Source organism: Cryptomeria japonica, chromosome 3 (assembly GCF_030272615.1).
Source record: "Cryptomeria japonica chromosome 3, Sugi_1.0, whole genome shotgun sequence".
NCBI lineage: Eukaryota > Viridiplantae > Streptophyta > Pinopsida > Cupressales > Cupressaceae > Cryptomeria > Cryptomeria japonica.
Genome location: NC_081407.1, coordinates 386,336 through 402,076, shown reverse-complemented (window position 1 = coordinate 402,076; position 15,741 = coordinate 386,336).

Here is a 15,741-nt window from a genome sequence, read left to right as displayed (position 1 = left end):
ATGTTAGATTCTTACCTAGGCAGATCACACTTTGACTGTCACAATATACTGTCACTACTCCTTGTTTTATTCCAATATCTGACCATAGTCTCTTAAGCAAAATGGCGTCTTTATAAGCATGAGTAGTTTCCATATACTCTGCTTCAGTAGTGGAAAAAGCAACCACAACATGTCGCTTACTCATCCACTAATTGCACCACCAAATAAACTAAACACATAAGCACCGGTGGATCTTCTGCTATCAATATCACCTACCCAGTTTGAATCCACATAACCATGAATATCAAGGGAAATCACGTCTCCAATTAAATTATTGTGATAACACAAAGAATACTCTGAGGTACCCTTCAAATATCTGAAGACTCTTTTGACTACATCCCAATGAACTCTACTGGGATTAGACATATATCTGGATAGAACTCCCACTGCTTGGGCAATGTCTAGTCTAGTATAGACCATAGCATACATCAATCTTCCAACTTCACTTTGGTAAGGCACTCTGTTCATTTCTTCCATCTCTAATGGGGATGCAGGACAATCTGCAATAGATAATTTTGTTCCAACTGTAAAAGGAACACATAATGGTCTACAATCTTGCACGTTGAACCTCTATAACACTGAATTCACATACTTACACTGGCCTAGCCATAGCTTTTTGTTCACTCTATCTCTTCTAATTTCCATCTCAAGAATGTGCTTTGCTGCACTCAGATCTTTCATTTCAAATTTAGCAGCGAGCTGAGACTTTGGTTCTAAAATCATACCTTTCCCTTTACCAATGAAATATAACATATCATCAACATACAATGTAATGTACAAGAAATGATCACCATTATATTTATAATAAACACAGTGATATGATTTAGAACGTTCAAATCCCAAAATCAACACATATGTATCAAATTTATGGTACCACATCCTAGGACTCTGTTTGAAGCCATACAAAGATTTCTTTAATTTATAGATCAAATTACATTTACCTTTTAGCACATAGTGCTCCAGCTGTGTCATATAAATATCCTCCTCCAAATCACCATGAAGGAAATCCGTGTTCACATCCATTTGCTCAACATCTAAATCATAAGCAACAACAAAAGAAATCAAGAATTTAATGGATACCATTTTAGCAACAAGAGAAAATATCTCACCATAATCAACACCCTCAACCTGAGAGTAGCAATTTGCAACCAACCTTTCTTTATACTTCTCAATACTTTCATATGAACCAATATTTTTCTCGAACACCCATTTGCAACCAAAAGGCTTTCGTCCTTCATGAAACGGTAGAAGATCTCATGTATCATTCTTTTTCAAATCTTCCATTTCTTCTCCATAGCAATCTTCCAGGATTCTACATCATTTATACCTAATGCCTCTTCTACAGATTTTGGTTCATCCACATTAGTATTCAAAGCAAAAATATATCTCCAATCATGGGATGAATACCTTTCAGGTGGTTGTCTATGTCTTTTAGACCTTCGAATAAGATGAGTTGGAGGTTTTTCCTCATCTTTTGAAGATTCAGAGCTAGACGAGCTCTCCTCAACTTCTTGCCTATCTAGGGGTCTCGATTCAACTCTTTCAAGTGTAGAAGGGAATTGAATGACATCTTCCTTTTTAGTCTGTTTTGGTTGCAATGTAAGAGAAGGAGACTTAATTTCTCTAAAAGTAACACTTCTACTATGAATTACCTTTTGTGCAACAGGGTCCCAAAGCTTGTATCCTTTCACACCATTATTGTACCCGATGAAGATACATTTCACAACCTTGTTCTCCAACTTTGTCTGCTTCTCCTTTGGTACATGTGCATATGCCTCGCAACCAAAAACTCTAAGATGTATCAATGAAGGCTTGTGACCTAACCATGCTTCCATAGGAGTTTTTATCAACAAGAGCTGATGTAGGGGACTTGTTAATTAGGTAGCAAGCAATGGCAACAACTTCAACCCAAAATTTTTGTTCTAGACTAGCACCACTCAACATACTCCTATCCTTCTCCATCGGTGTCATGTTCATTCTTTCTGTAGCTCCATTTTTTTGTGGAGAATACAGAATTGTGTTTTGTCTGTTAATGCCATAGTCTTTATAGAATCTATCAAACTCATCAGAGCAAAATTCACCACCATTATTAGTCCTCAAACATTTAAATTTTCTTTCCAGTCTGCAACTCAACCATTGCTTTAAATTCTTTAAATCAACTGAAAACTTCAGATTCACTCTTTAGAAAATATACCCATGTCCTACTAAAATCATCAATAAATGAAACACAATATGCAGATTTTCCAATCGAAGGAACATCTACAAGACCAAACACATTAGAATGAATAAGATCCAAAACACCACAAGTTTTATGAGAACTCGAGTAAAACTGAACGTGGTTTTGTTTTTCATAAATTCAATGCTCACTTAAATCAAAGTCAAAATTACAATCATTCAAACCTTCAATAAGGTTTTTATTTTTTAAGGTCCTTAGACCATTTTCTCCAATGTGGCCAAGCCTCTGGTGCCATAACATAGTCTTCTCTGCAGGTAACTTTGCTTCAGAAGAAAGAGCACCCTTAGGTACCCAAAATCCATTTCCATCTGCTAAAGGTGAAACCCTCAAATCTTCGGATGAAGTATCCACAAATTTACTTTTTATAGAAGTGCTATTACACTCAACAGTGTATGCGTCTAGCTTATACAAACTATCAAACTTGACACCTCTAGCAATTACCATATCACCCTTATTCATCTTACATCCTGCTTCAGAAAATACTACCTATACACCCACATCTATCAGTTTGCTCACAGATAACAGATTTTGTTTTAATCCAAGGATATACAACACACCATTAATTATTTTTATTCTACCATCAAAAAACCTGATTCTAAATTTACTTCGACCAACAATGTCTAAATGTGAATCATCATCCAAGTACACCTTACCTCCATTAAATTCTTCATATTTTAAAAATCACTCTATTGGAAGTCATGTGAAAAGATGCACCCGAGTCAATTAACCAAGCATCATTACCTGCATGAGTCACCAAAGCTGCATTGAATACATCACCATCTTCCTTCTCGGAATCATAATCAAAATCAATCTTTTTCTTTTGCTTCTTCTTTTCTTCTTTTCAGTCCTTAAGGATGTGACCCAATTTACTAGAATCCAACAAATGACTTTGAAATTTCCAGGAGCTTTCGATCTCCCTCTGGATTTGGAATTATTGCACTTCTCATTCTTCTTGCCTTTCTCCTTAAGTCTTCCACGAATAGTTAGGGCTTCCTTTGAACTGATGGATACCTTCCTCCGCATCTCTTCACCAAGTAGGGCACCCACCACATCTTCATATTTCAAAACAACAAAAGTACTACCGATGGCCATAACAAGATAATCCCATGAATTAGACAAAGAATAAAGCAAGATCAGGCATTTCTCCTCTTCATCCATATTGACACTGACATATACCAATTGAGCTACCAACATATTGAATACTTCCAGATGGTCTACAATTCTTTCTCCCTCTTTCATCTTCAAGGGGTACAATTTTTTAAGAAAAATTGATTTAATAAAGATTTCGCTTGATACATTTTACCAAGCTTAGTCCATAGCTTCTTTGTAGAGTTTTCTTTGTAGACATTGATCAGAACAGAGTCTTCCAGACATAGTCTAATTAGACCCTTGGCTTTTTGGTCCATAACATTACACTGAGCCATTGCAGTAGGATCTGAATGTCTTTGGACATTCGCATCAATAACATCCCACAAATCTCGATCTATTTGCAGATCTCCTATCTTTAGCTTCCACATGTCAAAATTCGTTCCATTAAATTTCTCCACCTCTATTATCCCTGATGAACTTGCCATTTGAAAATTCCCACAACAAGATAAAAAAGTGTCTTTTGCACAAGCTCCCACTCAAATCTGGATTAGTTCAAAAAACCCAATAGCCTGCAACTAAAACCAAAGGTGATAAGGCTCTGATACCACTTGTAAGGAAGTTAAGTAGCATAACAACTTCCTACACTAACCTTGAGAGGAGGATAATGCAAAAATTTTTACAAATCCTTCCAATAGTTACAAAAAATAAAAATAGACATAATAACATTCAAACCATAACACAGTGATTTACGTGGGGAAAACCCTTTCGGGAGAAAAACCTCACACTCCAAAAGTCGCCCAATATATTATTCAACAATAAAAAACATATTACAATATACTTGCAGAACAAGCTCTTCGTAGGAGTACTACTAATCAATGATTCAGAGGTAACTCAATAGCCATAAGACTCTTACACACAACCTCTATCTCACACATGTCATATATAGGAGATACAATACAAAAAACCATCAAACGATATTACAAAACCATGGGATAAAAACACCCAATAAGGTGTAGCCGACCTTATCTCCCTTCTAGATGCCCTATGACATGTTAAAACACACATAAAAAAGTGTCCCTCCCTTTTACAACTCATTTATGCGTCCGATGTATTTTATATTTCTTATTTCAGGAGTACAAACTTCCAGAGGCCATAACTTGAGAATCGTGTGTCCTATTGACGAAGCGTTTGAAGCGCCGAAAACCTCGTGAAATGCTCTATTGCCTCATAAGCTACTACGCAACTTACACCCACTTTTCAAGATGTTTTAGGGCCCCTAAAGTCCTCAAAATTAAATTTAAACCTTTCATTTCACCCCTCCAAAATGAAAAATTTAATATCTTCAAAACTAGTTGTGATCTTGCGACGTAACTTTACCAAAATTCTTATCTAGCCAACCGGAACCTTAAGGGAGAATTTCACACCATTTCATGCTCAAATTAAAACTTACTATAAATAGTAACCTCATGTAAATGCAAGGTTGAGACACCATTTTTTCCAACATTTACGAGGCACTCCTTGCTATTATGTCTGGTATTGTTGGTGGTTTGTTATGTCTAGACCAACAATTGCATGGACAATCTATCAGCTGGGGGAAGGTGACCGAGAGGATGGCAGGCGAGGAGACCCAATATGTCTGGAGCCCATGTGTCCTAGCTTATTTGTACAATGACCTACATGGCATTTTATATCATGAGAGTACCTTGTTGGGTGTCGGGATCACATTGCTGCATATCTAGGCATGGGAGAACTTGTCAATTTATAGACCAGTAATTATGAGATTTAGGGTGATTGACTAGCACTATGTTTATATGTATGGAGGTTTGATGACCCAACCCCATCTAGGTAAGGTGGAGTATTGTCACCAAGCTTTGGAGAATTTGGATTCCATGATCTAGCGACCATACCTAGATTGCGAGCCCTGGGAGGATGACATCAAGGCTATGCCCTATATATATTCTACTCATTTTTTGATTGGGTGGATATACTACATTATTGAGAGGCATCTACCAGGCTGAGTGATGAGATAGTTTAGGCATGTTCAGGGTATGCCTAGGGGATCGAGGGAGTATGCTCGTGTGGTTCGGGAGAGGTATCAATGGTGACCAATATTACCCTATGATCAGGCCTTAGTCGAGTTCCACAACTTGCAACCGAGGCCATGGACATACAAAGAAGATATTGCAGATGATGGGGTTACAAAGGAGTATACTTAGTTTTTGGCCGCACACCCTTTTCCATGTATTTCAGATCCAGTAGAGCTAGTACCACCTTTTGAGGATCAACAGACTCCTCGACAGGGTAGGAGGAGGAGGAAACTAGACATAGGAGGTGATGGGGGAGGTGGAGGAGGTGTAGGATGAAAGAGAGATAGGTTTACTCACCTAGTGCAACTACTACAGGCCCCACCAGTATAGGTAGTAGCACTAGAGCCAAGAGAGGCAACAAGCAAGGTAGAGGGAGAGGCAACTAGGACAATAGGAGCAGAGGCAACCAAGGAAGCATGGCCAACATGATAGGGAGACCTTAGAGAGGTCATGTTGATTCAGTTATAGGATTATCTTACCACTACTGAGGTTTTGATCCATGCCCTAGAGGTAGAGTTAGATGACATGGATGCGGAGATAGTTGCTCAAGATGTACAGTTACTTTCTTGAGGAGTCGAGGTGATGGCCATTTTGAGAGAGCAGGATGATGCCATGGACCGACTAACACAGGCACATGACAAGATTCACATCCTAGAGCATGTACAAGGTCATGGTCCTACTACTGAGGCCATGAGAGAGATGCGGTGAGTCAGTGTAGTTGACTATTGGTGAGGGTTATATGAATAGGTAGTGCCCAATAGTTAGCGAGCTATGAGCTATTCACAGATGCGAGCCCCTAGATCCAAGCGATCACAAAGAGAACAGAGCAGCGAGGATGTCATGGGTCCTCCCCCTCATCGACCACCTCTAGCTGGTAGTGCCCTATCAACATCTGGTGAGAGCACTGATGAGCTAAAATAATAGCTCTTTTATTTCTATGACTAATAAGTTTTTCCTATCTTTTAAGTTGCATATCGGGACAATGTTAAAGTCATGTGATGTATTAGAGTTTTGATTATGTACATTTTGAATGATAGCCAAACCCGTTGAACCCTGTATTGTTTTGACTTAATATTCCTATAGCTATGCGGATTATTATGGTAATATCATGCGTGGATGTATAAATGTTGTGATTAATGGAAATGGATATATATATGTTCTAACCTTTAATGCAAGAGTAAATAAGTTGTTGCAGAAGCGGTTGTGTTAAGCCAAATGGAGAATCACGCAATGCAAACAGTTGGAGACATTTCAGGGTGGTTGAGCATTTAAAATAGTGGAGAAGATGGCATTTGAGTGAATCAACAAAGGAATAGTGAAGCGATACCAGAGTCATTTATGGTTGTCTCCAGCAAGCATCAATCTAGTAAAAACTACCATGCTATATTCTTGGCTGCAGTTTAGTAAAGTCCCACGTTCTCCGTGGATTGACTTCTTCTCCTTGTTGTAATAAATGTTTTCACCTAGTTTCATGGGCATCATCTAACTAGTTGAAAGTTTGTTATAAATCTCTTATAAATAAAGACCTGCACCTCTTCACAGAGGTTCGATAATGTTTTCCAGAATTAGAAGCATTTCTCTTATTTTATGCATTGTAACAACTTTTGGAAATAATGAATAAAGGCTATGTTATTTTGAGCATATAGAATCATTTTTGAAGTCTAGATACACTCATCCAAGGGGGCCCACTTGGTGAGTATTCCTGTGTGATTGTTAGATTAAGTTTCCTTTTGCTGCAGTAGATGTTCTAGCAACTGACTTCCTGCATCCACTGGAACCAAATCCTATGACTGTTCTTGCAGCCAAAGCAGACACATTAATTCTTGGTTGTTATCTTTGAACTTAGTTAATAGTTATTTAGTTAGAACCTTCTATTAATTTTAAGATTTTCTGTAGCAATTAGTTGTCATATTTTCGCTTGTTTATTTTAGATAGACTTAGTTGCTGTAGTAGTGTAGAATGACTTTTACCGGAACTTAGTGCATATACAATGCAAACCCATTTCAAGTAATATGTCCCTAGGTTGACAAGTAAATGAACCCCAGTCATGGAAATGCTAGATAATCAGAATGGATGACCAATATTTGAGTTAAGACTTTAAGTCTAATTATTGTTCTTATTGGCTAGGCAAACAAGCACTACCTAATACTTTAATTTGTTATTGTGTTCCATATGTTACACATTGACACTTGGATGGCTCTTGGTAGCTGATATTTTTGACATCATTTTACTCTGATACACATGTATTCTTTTGATGAGAGATATATTATATATCCTTTTTGGTGGAAATGATATGGGATGTTCTATGATTTATTGCTTATGGAGGATGCATGTTATTGATTTGATATGCATGAGATGTGATGGATCCTATATGTGTTATGATGGTGCATGTTATTTATGATGATGTTTAGATGGATCCTAAATGATGCAGATGATTTTGTTTTATGACATGATGCTTATATATATGTATGAATGCAAATGATTTTTTATTTATGACATGATGCTTATATTGATGTATGAATGCATATGTATATAATGTTGTGATGATGGACAACTTGATGCTATTGTGATTAATGCTATATTGTGATATGATGATGTTGATGTGATGAATGAAATGTTTGATTTATAATATGACGATCAAGATATTGATGTATGATTTTTAATGATGTATGCAATGAATGAGATAAATGATGTTAATGCAAAGATGATATTTGTGATGACACTAAATGATGATATTTTGTGATGCAATGGATGATATATATAAATAATGTTAATGCAAAGATGATATAAATGATGATATTTAATGAATCTTATCAATCCTAAATGCATGGAATGCACTAATTAATTATATGCAACATGAATGAACCTAAAAATGCAATGACGTATGCAATACAATATGACACTATAATGCTCTTAAAATGAAACAACAAAATGTTGATTAATGATGAATTTTGTTTGTAGAAGGTAAATGCAAATGAATGCTCGTAATGCAATTGGTTCTAATGATAATGTGAAATGTTATGCATCTATCTATAATGTCAATTATCCTATATGATAAATGAATTATGAAATGAAATGCACTAATACAAATGATCCTAAAATAGTAAGGATGATGTATTTTATGAATGGATCGAAATCCAAATGAATTCATGTACCTAGTGAAATGGTTAATGTTTCTAAAAATGCAGATGCTAGATGTAGATGCAAGTGAGGTGAAGAGTATCATAGTACTCCATCGTGATTTTAAGAAAATTCCTTCACATGCAGCTTCCTTATGTAGCAACCCTATTTCTTGCATATGCATGCGTACAAAATATTTATAATGTATGAATGAACATATGTATGGGAAATATGCAAAGGAATGCAATATATATAGATGATATAAAATGAGCGATCCATGGCTTATTTATAATGCTTTTATTTCCTCATCAAGAATGATAGTACTAATCTTGGCCGAGGCATTAGAAACCAAGTTTGAGTGTTCCACTTGTAAACAAACTTTGCAAACAAAGAAATTTTCCCTCCATTTTGGTTCATATATACATGGTCGAGGTATACGTTGTAGTCAACAAGACAAAGTGATCCTTGACTCTATATTTTTGCATAGGATCTCGTAGCTTAGTGAACTTCCCATGTAGACACAATTAGTATTTACCCCAGAACTTCATTAGAACAATCAACAGACAAAAGACAAAGAAAAAGATATCAGGAACCATCTTGACCACTCTAATCACTTGTGGATATCATGGAGTAGCATAGGAACCCGATACAAAAAGTAATAACCTAACTAAGTGCTTATCAGCCAAACAACATCTTCTTGTCAAAGAGATATGTCATCATGTCTTTTTGTAAGAAAAGATATATCCTTGTTAAGACGATCTCGTGTATGTATTACTCATATTGTTGGCATTTTGGCACTAAGTTGTCATTGATATCAACCGACATGATGGAGATCCACATAAGGGTGAGCATAAAGAATGAAGGTCTATGGGTTTGAAGGATGGTTGCTAGTTTATGATGAAGAGGCAGAATGTTAAAAGTTGTCTCACACCACTAGAGGTGAAGATGTGAAACTGGTATAGGATGGTCTATCGATTAACAAAAGAAGAATACTCTACTGGCAAAGGGTTATATCGATATGTGTTTGTCAGACCGACTACGTGTTGGTGGGCCATGTCTTGAACCATGTGATGCCATGTGTAGTAGAGGTGGCAAGTGTGTTGTGGTTGGTGAAGTCTCATTGACAGGGTCGATGAAACAGATAATCACCATTAATGAAGGAGCCGCAAATGATAGGATTGCACCCGACTGATTGCAGCTTGAGGAAGAAGGAATGACAGAGGAAGATCAGGGTGCAGTTGGTGCCTGAATCAAGGCAAATGAAATCTGATTCAGGATGTTCTCATAAAGGAAACTTCTGGAACACTTTATGTCTCATTTGACTTCATGATAGAAAATATGATTTGTGATTGCCACTCCTAGAAAAACATGTATTGGATAATAAAAACTATGTGCAGGTGTAGTCTTCAAGGATACGTGATTGATCCAAGAAAGGTGGGATTGGATCTCATGAAGATTGTGTCGGAAAGAGAAAAACCTAACCACTCAGGTTTTTTAATTGCATTTTGGTGGGAAAATAGAAAATAAGAAATGAGAGCTCTGGACAAATGTTGTTGTTGATGCTGTGAAGATTGAGTAGAGAAGAGAAGGGAGAGCGAGCAAGGAGAAGACTTTAGAAGGTGGTTTGAGAAAGTTGTAGTGTGGGTGGGCAAGCAGACTGATGAGAGGATTCTACCGATAGTATTATAGTTTGGCAGTTGAGCCTAACCGGTAAGGTGTGACAGAGCAGGCAACATCCTAGTGTGACACTGTGTGTGTTGAGAAATTGTGTGTGAAAGGGAGAGAAAGCTAATAGAGAGTTATTTGATTCAAGAGTTGCAAAATTCATTTGCAACAAGAAGCCTTAATTGTATTCAAATAGTATTTCAATATATATCGCCAAGTTGAAGCTTGGTGCAGGGGTTGGTGCTCCTTGGGTTGGTGCCCAAAATCTTTGTAAATCTGTGTTTTACCTATGAGACTGGATTGAAGCAGTAGTCTTCGACAAATTTTCTCACCGAGGTTTTTCCCACATTGGGTTTTCCTCGTAAATCTAGTGTTGTGAGTTACTTGTGTGTGTATGGTCTCTTTGGCTTTCTTTCTTGTATTACCGGTTTGACCATTTAAGTGATTAAGTAAATAACTATATTCTCAAGTTAGATCACAAGAAGAAAAATTTAGGAACCACTAATTCACCCCCCTCTCAGTGGTACTCTGTGTTCAACAATTGGTATCAGAGCTTGGTTCCCAGTTATCTTTAAACCTTGGGTAGATTTTGGACTTTGAGCACAATGGCAAGAAGTGAGTCTGCTTCCTCAAAAGCCCCCATGTTTTATGGATCCAACTATGCCTTCTGGAGTAGAAGAATGGAGACCTATATTTCATCTCTTGGTTTTGATGTATGGATGTCCATCAAGAATGGGTATGTCATTCCTAATACTCCCCCCTCTGATCTGGATGCAAAAAAGTAGTGTGAGAATAATGCAAAGGCAAAACATGCTATCTTGACTGGACTGTCTGATAATGAATTTGTCAAAGTCATGCATTCTATTTCAGCAAAGGAGACATGGGACAAATTGAAAAGATTGTTTGAGGGAGATGCAAAAGTCAAAGAAGACAAGCTGCGAACACTAAGGGGTCAACTTGAAAGCATCAAAATGAAAGATGATGAAAAGATTGCAGACTATCTTCACAGATTTGATGAAACTGTGAATACCATTAGAGGACTCGAAGAAGAGATTGCAGATGAGACTCTTGTCAAAAAGATACTTAGATCTCTCACTCCCAAATATGATACTAAGGTGTCAGCCATTGAAGAAGCCAAGGATTTGAAGACTTTTACAATGGATGAGCTATTTGGCTCCCTGACAACCTATGAGATGAGAACAACCAATGATACTTCCTCAAGGAAAGAAGCAACATTCAACATCACCAAAAAGGGCAAAGAAGCTATCACTCACGAAGAATATAGTGAAGATTCTGATGAAGAAGTATAAAACTTTGTCAGGAAGCTCAAAAGAGGATCTGACTGGTACAAAGGAAAGCTACCACTTAAGTTCTTCAACTATGGAAAGGTAGGACACTTCGCTGCAAATCGTTCTCACAAAGAAACCGATGGAGATGAGTCAAGAGAGTTTAGAAGATCTACCGACAAAGATAGTGAAAAGAATGACTGCTGACATGGAAGAAGAGGCTACTAAAACTAGAACAACTTATATACCTTTGAGGAGGACACAACAGATGATGAAAATACATCAAAAGATGATGACCGTGAGAACAACAGAAAAGTCAATCTCTTCAAGACACTTGACAGACCAGTTGATGAAGATGAGGAAGAAGAGGATGTTGAGGCTAAAGTGGATTTGGAGAGCAAACTTATAAGTGCTCTTGAAGAATTGAGTAAAACAAGAAGAGAAATCAAGAGGGTTAAGCTTGTTGTAGTAAATGAATAAGATCTTTTGAAACAATCTCTAGAAGAGTCCAGTCAAGTCATATCTGACTTGAAGCTGCAACTGGAAGAAACTAAGAGGATTAGTGAAGCTACAACCTTTGATATGACAAAGAAAGAAAAGGAGCATCAAGAGCTGAAAGCTAAAATAATAAGGATCAGAAAGGAGCTTGAAGAAAGAAAGGAAGAAATAAAAATAAGGAGCAAATATGAAGGCAACACCGAGGCCTTAGATAAGATGTTGAGCAAACAAAAGCAATCCAAAGACACTGGTGGCTTAGGTTTTGAAGAAGGTCAAAGTTCAAACCACAAAGATAAATCTGCACTTCTTCAATTGAAGGTGAAGAAAAGAAGACATTCACTATAGGCAAGGATACTGACAAAAAGATATATGCAGATGTTGTTGGAAACCGTCACTTAAACCAGTATGCAGAAATGAACCGGAGGCCACACTTCTTGCACCAAAATGCAGATCTAAAGAGAAATGCCAGAATTGATCATGAAGGATTCACCATATTTAACAACATGAAGGGAAAAACCTCCATGAGGAAGTTCCATTCAGGTTCAAGACAACTTAACCGGTATTTTTCAAATTTTCATGGTTATTGTTACTAGTGCAATAAATTTGGACACATAATAGTTGACTGTAGATTAAACAATAAGCCTTCTATGAATTTTGAAAGTAGAAATCCATTTAATACACTCTGGGATATGAATGTTGTCTGCTATCAGTGCAACATATATGGTCATAAGAGTTTTGATTGTAGGAAGAATAAACTTGCACCTTACAATAATGTTAAGGACGTCCCCTTTAATAAAAATGTAAAATTCTATAACTGTCAAGAATTTGGACACATAGCGAAGTTATGAAAAAACAAAAGGCAAATCTAGATCAAGAGCCGGTAACTGAACCTAAGCTCAATATAGCGGCAGACAAGAAGAAGGAAATCAAACCAGTTTGGGTTGAGAAAGAAAAGGAATAGGCAAGATTATGTCTCTTAGTACAGACAGCCTTGCATGCTGAAAGGAAAAATCTATGGGTGGTAGATAGTGGTTGTTCAAACCATATGAATGGTGACAAAAAGAAATTCATCAAACTTGAAGATTGGAATGGTGGATCAGTAAGATTTGGAGACAACTTCTTCATCAAAATAAAGGGAAAAAGAACTCTAAGCATTGATGGAAAACTTAAGGCACATGATGTATATTATGTGGAAGGCCTCAAGCATAATTTGCTAAGTGTGAGTCAGATGTGTGATAAAGGTTACAAATTCACCTTTGACTCAATCGGTTGTTAGATAAAGAAAGAAAGTACTAGTAAAGTTGTGGCAAAAGGAAAGAGAACTGATGGAAATGTTTATAATCTGATGGAATGCTATGAGTCCCAATGTATGTTAGGTCAAGTAGATGAAAGTTGGCTGTGGCACAGAAGATTAGGTCATATCAACTTTGATAACTTAGTTGCAGTAAGCAAAAAGGGGTGTGTGAGGAATATTCTACCCATCATCAAACCGATAAACGTATTTTGTGATGAATGTGTAAAAGGTAAGCAAACAAAAGTGAGTTTCAGGATAAAGGAGCACAACACCTCAAAACCACTTGAAATTGTGCATATAGATCTGTGCAGTCCAACTCGAACAAGAGCACTTGCCGATGAAAGATACTTTATGCTCTTCATTGATGACTACTCAAGGATGACATGGGTCACCTTTCTGCAAGATAAATCATAAGCATTTGAAAGATTCAAGAGCTTTTAGAAAATGGTGGAAAAGGAAAGTGGGTATAGATTAAAATGTCTAAGATCAGATAGGGGTGGAGAGTTCACATCAAATGAATTTGAAGATTATTGTGAAAAACATGGAATTAGAAGGCAATACTCTGCTCGTAGAACACCACAACAAAATGGCATGGTAGAAAGGAAGAACAGGACAGTCAAGGAGAGGGCCAAAACCATGTTAAATGAGGCCAGTTTGCCAGATACATATTGGAAAAAAGTTGTTCACACTACTGCATATAATTTGAACCAGGTTCAATTAAGAACAAACAACAAAATGACACCTTATGAGTTATGGTATGACCGAAAGTCGTCAGTCAAATACTTCAAAGTATTTGGAAGCAAGTGCTTCATCAAGAAAGATGTGGATGGCTTAGGAAGTTTTGACTCCAGGAGTGATGAAGGAATCTTTCTTGGTTACTCATCTAACAACAAAGCCTACAAATGCTACAATAAAAGGCTAAGAAGGGTCATTGAGAGTGTGCATGTAAAAGTGGATGAAGATATGCACAGAGGATGTCAAACATAGGTTAACCAGTATGATGACTCCGGTGCTAAATATTATGAAGCTCAGACAGATACTGAACTAGAGGTAGCATCCCAGAAGGTTCCCAACTGATATGTACAACTGAATCACCCAGAAGAACAAATTTTGGGAAATAAGAGTGATGGTGTGCAGACTAGAAGAAGACTTTCTTGAAATGATGAACAAGCAACCTATGCCTCATGACTGAAGTTGAACCCAAAACTTTTAATGAGGCCAACAAGAGACAAGAATGGATGGATGCCATGGAAGAAGAACTGCACCAGATTGAGAAGAACAAGAATTGGGAATTAGTCCCTATACCGGAAGACAAGAACATCATTGGCACAAAGTGGGTCTACCAAAACAAGATGAATGAAGAAGGTAAGATTGTGAGGCATAAAGCTAGACTAGTGTGCAAAGGATACTCTCAAGTAGAGGGGATTGACTTTGAAGAAACATTTGCACTGATGGTTAGATTAGAAGTAATTAGCATGTTTCTAGCTTACTCTGCCTACAAGGGGTATAAAGTATATCAAATGGATGTAAAATATGCTTTTCTAAATGGAAATTTAGAAGAAGTATACATGGAGCAACCGGAAGGATTTTTGCTGCATGATGATGAGACATTTGTGTGTCAGTTAAAGAAGGCTTTGTATGGTTTAAAGCAAGCTCCCAGAGCATGGTACTCAAGATTAGATCAGTATCTAAAGGAGTAGGGATTCAAAAAGGGGAGTGCTAACAACAATTTGTACATAAGGAAAGATGGGAATCATATGATTATTGTGGTTGTGTATATAGATGACATCATCTTTGGAGGCAACAAGGATACTCTTTGCAAAGGGTTTGCCGATCAGATGCAGTCAAAATTTGAGATGTCAATGCTTGGTGAATTGACTTACTTCCTTGACCTGTAGATATTACAGAAAGATAAAGGAATCTTTATCTCACAAGCTAAGTATGCAAAGGAGATGCTGAAGAAATTCCAACTGGAAGATTGCAAACCGGTAAGTACCCCCATGGTGACCGACAATAAATTGACTAAGAATGATGAATCATCGGTAGTGGATCAGACTCTGTACAAATCCATGATAGTCAGTCTACTATATCTAACTGATTCAAGACCAGATATAGTTCAGGCAGTATGCATGGTAGCCAGATTCCAAGCTGCACCAAAGTAGTCACGCATGAATGTTGTTAGAAGAATTTTTAGGTATCTACAAGGAACTCTTAGCTATGGTTTGTGGTATCCTAAACATGGAGATTTTATCTTGGAAGCATACACTAATGTTGATTGGGTAGGATGCATTGATGATAGAAAGAGCACAAGTGGTGGTGCATTCTTTCTAGGTGACCAGTTGGTCTCTTGGCATAGCAAGAAGTAGGACTCAGTCTCCTTATGAGTATATTGCTACTGCTACATGTTGCTCTCAAGTGCTTTGGATG